This window comes from Alligator mississippiensis, chromosome 11 (assembly GCF_030867095.1).
Source record: "Alligator mississippiensis isolate rAllMis1 chromosome 11, rAllMis1, whole genome shotgun sequence".
Taxonomy (NCBI): Eukaryota; Metazoa; Chordata; order Crocodylia; family Alligatoridae; genus Alligator; species Alligator mississippiensis.
Window position 1 is genome coordinate 59,326,746 of NC_081834.1, and position 8,221 is coordinate 59,334,966.

General features: G+C 61.1%; 1 long non-coding RNA gene across 1 annotated transcript; it reads left to right on the forward strand.

The window, feature by feature from the left end:
- LOC132244151 (uncharacterized) lies at positions 1 to 3,513 on the forward strand. Its single transcript, XR_009455748.1, has 2 exons — positions 1 to 2,456; positions 2,549 to 3,513. It is a non-coding gene; the product is annotated as an uncharacterized LOC132244151 (long non-coding RNA).
- Positions 3,514 to 8,221: the final 4,708 nt, after the last annotated feature.

Here is an 8,221-nt window from a genome sequence, read left to right on the forward strand (position 1 = left end):
GGCGGGGCCGCGCTGCTCGCGTCTGCGCACGGCCCGCTCCGAGCCCGGCAGCGCGGGGCGCCCGGCGCAGCCACAGCCTGCCCGGCCTCCCGCTCCCGCTCCCCGCCTTCCCCTCCTCCAGCGCGGGCTGCGGCGCCTGCACCCCGCCCGGCCCCGGCCCCGGCCCCGCCGCAGCAGCAGCAGCAGCAGGGGGAGCGGCTGGGCCGGGCGGGGAGCGGAGCGGAGCGGAGCAGGGTCCCGGCTCGGGGCGGGGCGGGGCGGGGCGGAGCGGGGGCGAGGTGCCCGGCGCGGGCAGGCGGGCCCTCCTGGGGGCTCGGGCCGGGCTGTGCGCGGGGCGACGTCTCGGGGCTTTGTCCCCTCCGCCCCGCTCTGGGCACACGGCCGGAGCCGACAGCACTGGGGCTCCGCCACGGCCTGGGGCTCTTCGCGCTTCCTCTCGGTTCCTGGCACTCCCCGCGCGGAGCCGCCCGTGCCAAGCGGCACCTGCATGGCGAAGGGCAGCTTCAAGACAGAAAGCCTGCCATGGCGCTGAGGCCGCGGCGGGCGCAGCCGTGCCAGCCCAGTGCTCGGCCGCGCTGGGGCAGAGGAGGAAGCGGAGCCCCGCACCCAGCTCCGTGGGGCAGGACGAGGGAAGGGGCCGGGGCAGCCCTGGCTCTGCGGCCGGTGTGAAGCGCGGTTGTGTTTGCTGTGCCCAGGCTGCGGTGCACACTGAGCAGGTTCGTGTGTGCCCCTGCTCCTGGGCTTTGCCGGTGCCCCGCGGCGCCAGGAAGAGATGTTTTCCCCTCCTGTCGCTACAGGTGTCCGGGTTTCCTCACCTTCCCCGCGAGCACTGGGTGGGGCTGCCCCCAAGGCGAGGTTGGTGCCGGGGGTGCCAGTGCTGCAGCGAGGGCTAAAGCCTCGGCCTTCCTGGGGAGAGGTCTGCCCTCCATTCAGGGTCAGACTCATCCTGCATTTGGGCTCAGAAGAGCTTTTACAACGTGGCCAGACGGGGATGGACTGAGGGCATTTTGCTGCCGTCTCGAGGGAAGGGCAGAGCTCTCTTCCTTGGATCTCTTGAGGGTACGTGAGCAACCCTTGCACCAGCCAGGCATTGGCAGCACCCTCGCCCCCCTGTTCTACCTGTGGCAGGTGAGGGCATTTTTCATGTTTAGGGGCAATATGCCTTGCAGTGGTGTGACAGGGTTGTTGTGTGGCTTAGGCATAGACTGAAGTAGCACTTGTGTAGGGTGCTTGGATCCGGCTCTGAGCAGGGTTGGACTCAGCGGTGGATCCAGCAGGAGGGCGATGAGGGACGCAGCCACAGCCCTCCCTGGCTCTGCCACCTGTGCCCACCGACCAGCTTGAGCTCCCCAGTTGATCAGTGCAACTCCCAGCCAGAGCAGCTGCTTTCATGCTGCTGCTCGCCCTGTTGCCTCCTCTGGTGCTGAATCCAGGGGCTGGCGGGGAGGGGGTGGAGGGCAAGGGCGGACAGCAGCAGTGCCCGTACCCCGAGCGCCGGAGCGCTGTGACAGCGGCGGCTCCTGCCAGAGCTGCAGCCATCAGCCGGGAGCGCAGAGGGTCCCTGCACACGCACAGCTCGGGCAGGAGCCGGCACGGACGAGGTGGGGAGCTCAGATCCATGGGGTGCGACCGCACGGCTGCCCCTGCTACCACCCCCACCCCAATCTGCCCTTGGCTAAACTGCACCACCTCCTGCGGCCCCTTCCAACCTTACCTTGCTCTGATACCACGCTGTAGTGACAGGAGGCTTGCTCTACCTTCAGGCAGTGCTAGTTGAATTGGCGGGGTGAGGGAGAGCCCCTGCTCCCCCTGCGGTGGCCCTCCTCTGCCATTGCCATTTCCTTAAAATCTCCTTTCCAGCTAAAAAAAGCATTTGTTTGACCTACCCAGAAATGGTTGTGAGCAGTAGGTAAGCAGAGCTTGTTGCACCAAAACCATCTGAGCCATTGGGCACCCTGGCCTGTGCCTGCCCACTAAACACGGCTGTCTCCGCAGCTAACAATGGAGTAGAGACATGCTGCCCCGCCTGCCTGATACGTCCGTCCACACCGACCCAGCACCTGCAGGACGTGTCTGCCCTCACCCGGGTCTGCACGGCAGAGCTCGTGAAGAAATGGGTTTCCTACAGCACAAAACCGCCATGATTTCCTGCTCCGCGCTCAGGGTGACGGTTTAAAATTTTAAACACTTTTGTGAAGGCAAACATCAGTTGGCAAAGAGGAAATAATGAATATTTGCAACAATTCATTTTGATTTTGGCCATTTTCAGTTTGTTTTTAGATGATAAGGCACCGCATTTCTACATGAACAGCTAGTCTGAACAACCGCCACCAAAACCAGTTAGAAACATTTCATCCTCGTGCTGTTGAAAAGGGACGTTTCAGCTTTTTACAGTCACTTTCTTTCTTAAAAAACAAAACTAAAACACAACGAACAACACCACATTCCTGCAAAAGGTTTTGGTCTTTTCAAATCAACGTTTCCAGTCAGCTTCACTTAGGAAATCCCAGCTCTTAGTTTTCATTCTTTTTATCTTTTTTGCTTGCAGAAAAATAATGAAACGAAGAAAAACCACAACTCTGGATTTCTACCTGAAATCTCTGGGCCCGTCTCGGACTCAGGGTTGTAAAGCCAGCAGTGCTAACGTGTGGGACCCCTGGACCCTGAAAGGAGCGCAAGGCACCCCGGGGTGCTGGGAAACCCTGAGAATCGCTGGTCTAGGGACAAGCAGATGACGGAATGACACAAGAGCATTTTTTGAGTATAAGTAAAGCTGCCGTGAAGAAAGTGGAGAAAAAACCGTTCCCCTTCCCCACACAAGGCAGGACACGCGGCAGCGGCTTCACGCTGCAGCCAAGGAGATCTCGAGTCATTCTCCGAAGAAACCCTTCCCGAGTGCTAGAGCAGCAGTGCAACACGCTGCCTAGGGAAGTCGTGGCACCTCCTTCGCTGCAGGTTGTCAAGGAAGAGTCTGGAGCAGGATCTCGCTGGGACAGCTGAGGAAGAGCAGATCTTGCATCTGCGCAGGGGGCAGACTGGATGACCCTGGAGGTCCCTTGGGAGCCTGCGCTTCCCTGGTGTCAACACCTGTCACCGGAGCAGGGGAGCGTCTGCCAGCTCTGTGTGCTGCACCCACGGGCGGCGGAGGGCCAGGACTAAGGGGGCTTAGCCCCCGCAAGCCTTTGGCAGCGGCCAGCGACAGCAGCGCCACAGCGCCGGCCGCCCGCAGCACCTGGTGCCGCTCCTCCGCCGCCACGTGCAGCAACAGTGCACACTGGCCGTGCAATGGCACTACTGGAGGGAGCGAGGGTGGGCAAGTGGGGCTCGGCCTCCCCAAATAATAGTTTCCGCCACCCTTAAGTCTGGGCCCACCTTCCCTGGTGAGACGCTTTGCTCGGATACCTGGTCCCCACTCTCCGGCCACGCTGAAGGAAAGGCGGTGCAGCAGGGACAGAGAATCGGATTCAGTCTGAGTTCCCCTGGGATTCCCTCAAATAAAGAGAAGTGATCTGACTCGAGGTGCTACATTTCTTTACATAGCTTATGGTCACACTGGAGTGATGCTGTAGATGCGGTCCATGCCACCATGATCTCCAAGTAAGCCATCTCTAAAACCATACTCCTGTACTCTGGGCTGCTTACTTCCCCCCCGGCCCTGCGCCAGCTGCTGTCTTCAGCTGAGAACAGCCCTTTATTCTGACAGCCGAGGTACAGACACCTTGTCCTCCTTCTCCGTGACTAGAGCCCACTTCCCAAGAGAAGAGGGAGCTGCACCTTCGGTTTTCTCTGTAGCATCCCTGTAGGATGCCGTTTTGTTTCCTTGTATGCCCTTTGCTAGCTGGCTCTTCATCTGTGCCTTGGTCTTCCTGCTCTTCTCCCTGCGCACCTGTGCCTTACTCCAGTGTCCATGCTGGGCAACACGGCCAAGTCCCCGCTTCTCCGATGCTGCTTTTTCCCTCAGTCAGGCCGGGGGCCTTCTCTTCTCAAAGCCGAGGGTCTCCGTCCCCTTGCCCATCTTTGTTGGGCGTCCTTTGCCTTGCCGGTGCCCTGCTCTGGCTCTGGGACCTCGGGCCCGACTTGGTGACAGCCGCACACTCCCTGCCACGCGGTGCCCATCCCTTGTCCGCACTGGTGCCCGGAGGCTGGCACGTTTTTAACCAATGGTTTGTTTCTTACCTGGAGGGCATCTTGTCTCTCCCTCCGCCCAAGGCGGGACACGGGGCTGCGGTGGGCAGAAAGGGGGTGGGAGGGCACCCGTGGTGGGGCCAGGGCACCCGCGCACTCCTCGGCGGCGGCCACTGAGCGGTTGCTCCATGGCGCTGAGGACACAGAGCTGGAGAAGCCTCATGACAGCACCTGTCCGGGAAAGCTCACCGGCGGTATGGCAGAGACAGCCGGCACGTGTCTGGCTGGTGCCAGCCAGCTGCAGAGTCGTGATCGGAGGGTAGGAAGTAGTAGCTCGATATCTATTTGGCTCGATCTCTAGTTTTTAGTTCAGGGAGCTAACCACTGGGCTACACCTCCACGGCACCATACGAGCCGAGCTTCGTGATGTTGTTTTGGTGGCTAAGTCACTTCCTGCGATGACGCCAGGCCAGAGCCCTGGACCCAGGCGGTCGCCGTCGAGAGGTGGGCAAGGCATCCCCAGCACAAGAGCCACCTCCAGCAAACCCAGAGCAGGGCCCCGGTGCCAGCTGGGCTAAGGCAGGCAATCAGGCCAGCCATTCCCCTGGAGCCACAGGCACCAGCCCACCCTCTGCAGCCATTAAAAGCCAGACCCAGGCCTCAGTCTCCTGTCAGGGCAAAGGTGACAGTTATTGCTCCTTCCTGCCCATTTGCGTCCCTGCTGCTCTGGTTTTGCCTCCTCGCACTGATTCCAGCTAGCGCATGGCGATCCCTGCTCGTGATTCTCGTTTGCCCTTCGCCTCTGGTTTTTCACTTCTGCTGAGCCCTGAGCCCCCGCCTGCTGCTGCTGCCACGGGGGCTGCACCATGGGGCAATGTGTGGGGTCCCATCATAGAGTTGATGTGGGAGGTGTTTTGGCACCAAGGGCTCGGGCAGCTGGGCCTCGCGGTGGGGTTTGGGGCCTTCCAAGCCAGTTGCTGTGTCCAGGCTGCACGGGGTCTTCTGCAAGAGTAGCCTGAGCGGTGGTTCGGGTCCCCTGCCCCAGCAGCCCGTATGAGGCAGAGCAAGAGCCAGGCCTCAGCCTCCTTCTCCTGGCAAAGGTGAGAGTGATCGCTCCTTATTGCCCGTTCGCTTCCTTGCTGCTCTGCTTTTGCCTCTGGGCTCTGACTCCACGGTGCTCATCCACGACTCCACGCTGCCCCTACTGCCCCTCACGCTGCTCATCCCTGCGGGCACCAGTGATACTGCCTGAGAGGATCAAAAGTGCCTTGTGGGCACTGGGTGCAAGGCTGAAGGGGACAGGGCCTCAGGTGCTGTTGCCTTCGATCCTTGCACTCAAGGGGAAGGGCCTGGGCAGGAGCGGATGCACGCTGCAGATCCCTGGGTGGATGCACAGATGCTTTGGCTTCTTCAGCCACGGGATGTTGTTGAAAGAAGAAGGATTGGTCGGAAGAGACGGGATCCACCTGATGCATAGAGGGAAGAGCATGCTGGCAGACAAGCTGGCTAACCAGGGGAGATGTCGTGCTGGGTGTGCTATAGGCCACCAGACCAGGAGGTTGGCATGGATGAGGCTTTCTTCAAACAGGTAGTGCAAGTTTCCTGATCACAGGGCCTGGCTGTCATGGGGACCTCAACCACCCTGACATGCTGGCGATCCAGAAAGGTTTTGGAGAGTGCTGGGGACAACTTCGTGGTGCACGCGCTGGAGCAGCCAACTCAGGGACGCGCTGCTCTGACCTGCTGCTCACAAACAGGGTGGTGAAGGCAGGAGGGGATGGAGCAAGTTGGGCAGCACTGAGCACGAGATGACGGAGTTGAGGATCCTGAGGACAGGAAGGGAGGAGAGCAGCAGAGCACGGACCTGGGCTTGAGACAAGCAGACTTGAACTGGCCAAGGGAACCGATGGGCAGGATCCCCTGGGATCACGTGCAGGGGCAGAGGAGTCCAGGAGAGATGGCTGTATCTTAAAGATATCCGACTGAGGGGGCAGGAAGGAACCACCCTGACGTGCAGGCACTCCTGCAAGCACGGTGGAGATCAGCTCGCTCAGGGGGTCGTGCCTGAAGCTGCTGCAGCCGCCTGACCGGGGGCTGGGGCTGGGCTTTTGGTTAGTAACTGAGAGCAGGCAAGTGTGGAGCTGTGTGTGTGCTTGGGAGGAGTAGCACGCCCCATTAGCTTTGTACGTCAGAGAGAAATGGGTCACCTTCTCCATGCTACGAAGCTGGAGGGACCCTGGGGACCCCGCTGAGAGCTGGATCCAGGAGGTGTTTTGCCAGCAAGGGAACTTGGAGCTGGGCCTGGCCATGGGGTTTGGGGCCCTCCAAGCCAGTAGCCAGGCTGTGCGGGGTCTTGTGCTGGAGCAGGCTGAGCTGTGCTTAGGGTCAGGGTTAGCGTTAGGGCACAGGACAGGGCTGGAGGTGTCTTCCTGGGTCAAGTTGGTTGGACTCTCAGAGATGTATTTCAGGTCTGGCGTGGGAGGGCAGTCCACGCGCACAGGAAGCAACCTGGACCCCAGGCCTCAGCTGCCCTTGAGCTAGGAGAGCTGCCGGCAGTAGGGTTGGCATTTCGTGGCAGGTGCCTTGTGCTCCAGCCTGTGCGGCTCGCTCACGCCTCGGCTCCTCTGCGGACACAGGGGCTGGGACGGGTCTGAGGGTGCAAGGTGAGCACTTGAGGGTCTGGAACAAGACTCACCAAAGCAAGAGATCAGGCTCTCAGATACCAAGAGACTTGCTTTGTTAGTCTTTCTCTGTGACCCCAGCGTGTCACTTAGAGGGTAGCTGACAGGCCCTGCTTCTCCAACAGTTTTGATGTCTACACAGTGGTAACACTTGGGGTTGGACGCTGCGGGGTGGAAGGACTCAGGGTGACGTTTGTGGGGCTGCAGCGCTGGGTGCGGGGGTGATGGAGCTGGTCCCCGGGCATTGCGGAGGCAGCATTCGTATCATCGCAGCGCCGCGGGATCCAGGCAGTCGCGGCGGAGGCTGGAGGGGTGCCGCCGGGCGCCCACGAGCTGCAGAGACGGGTGAGTCGGCTGAGGAGAGAGCTGTCCCCCGGATGCCCCTGCCCGAGGGCAACGCGGGTGTCGAGACGAGGCCCCTTGCCCCAGGGGCTGTCAGAGCCAGACATGAAAGAGCCACCGGGCCGGCGCCCTCCTGCCCCAGGACGAAGTGTCCCCGGGGGATGCGGCCCAACGGGGTGGGATTTGCCCCAGCCCCCCCGGCAATGGGACCAGGAAGGGCAGTGGTGCCTGATCCTGCAGGTTGTGACGAGCCAGGAGTGGGCACCTGGCCAGTGCCTTTCTCTCGGGGGTGGTTTGTTCCTGTGTAAAGCCTGGAGCGAGGAAACGGAGCCGAGCCCGGCCGAGCGGCGGCAGCAAAGGCACCTGGACGTGGGGTTTCACCTCTTTTCAAGCAGCACAGGATTGAAGCACAAACCCGGATCGCTCCCAACACCTGAGGATTCGTTCTGTTGTTGAAATCACAGTCCAGGGGCACAAGTATTTTGTGCAATTTCAAATTGCCATCTTCTTTCTTTTAGTGATCGACACACACCGTGTGGAGAGCGACGGGAGACCCGGGGTCGGGGAGGACTTCGCTCTTTGCTCTCTCACCCAGCAGGGAGCAGGTAGGGATGAGGTCCTTCGGCAGTGCCGCCGGAGGCTGCGGCAGCGGGAGGTCTGGGAGGGGAGCGAGGGGCTCTTCTGCCTCCAGGCTTGTGGCTGCGTTCGGAGAGAAGTGCAGAACGGAGACGGAGCCGACAAGACCTGCCTTGGGAGCGAGGGGCTGCGTAATGCTCCCTGCCAGCGCTGTGTGTAGGAGGCAGGAGCCGGGCGGGCTCTGGGGCCACCCCCTGCCCAGGCCGTGATAAGAAATGTTTGTGCTCTAACCTTGTGTGTCTTTTATCGCCTCTTCAGGCCAGCTTTTCCTGCACGGGTGTCGCAGGGCTTCAAAACCAGGCCTGGGCCCGGGTTGCCGTCCCTGCCAGGATGTCTGGAGTGCGGTGCACAGCCAGTGTGGATTAAAACACGGGTTCCTCTTACATTAGATCTAGCGGCACGGTTTTTGCTGGTGCAGAGCAGGGCAGTCGGCTGGG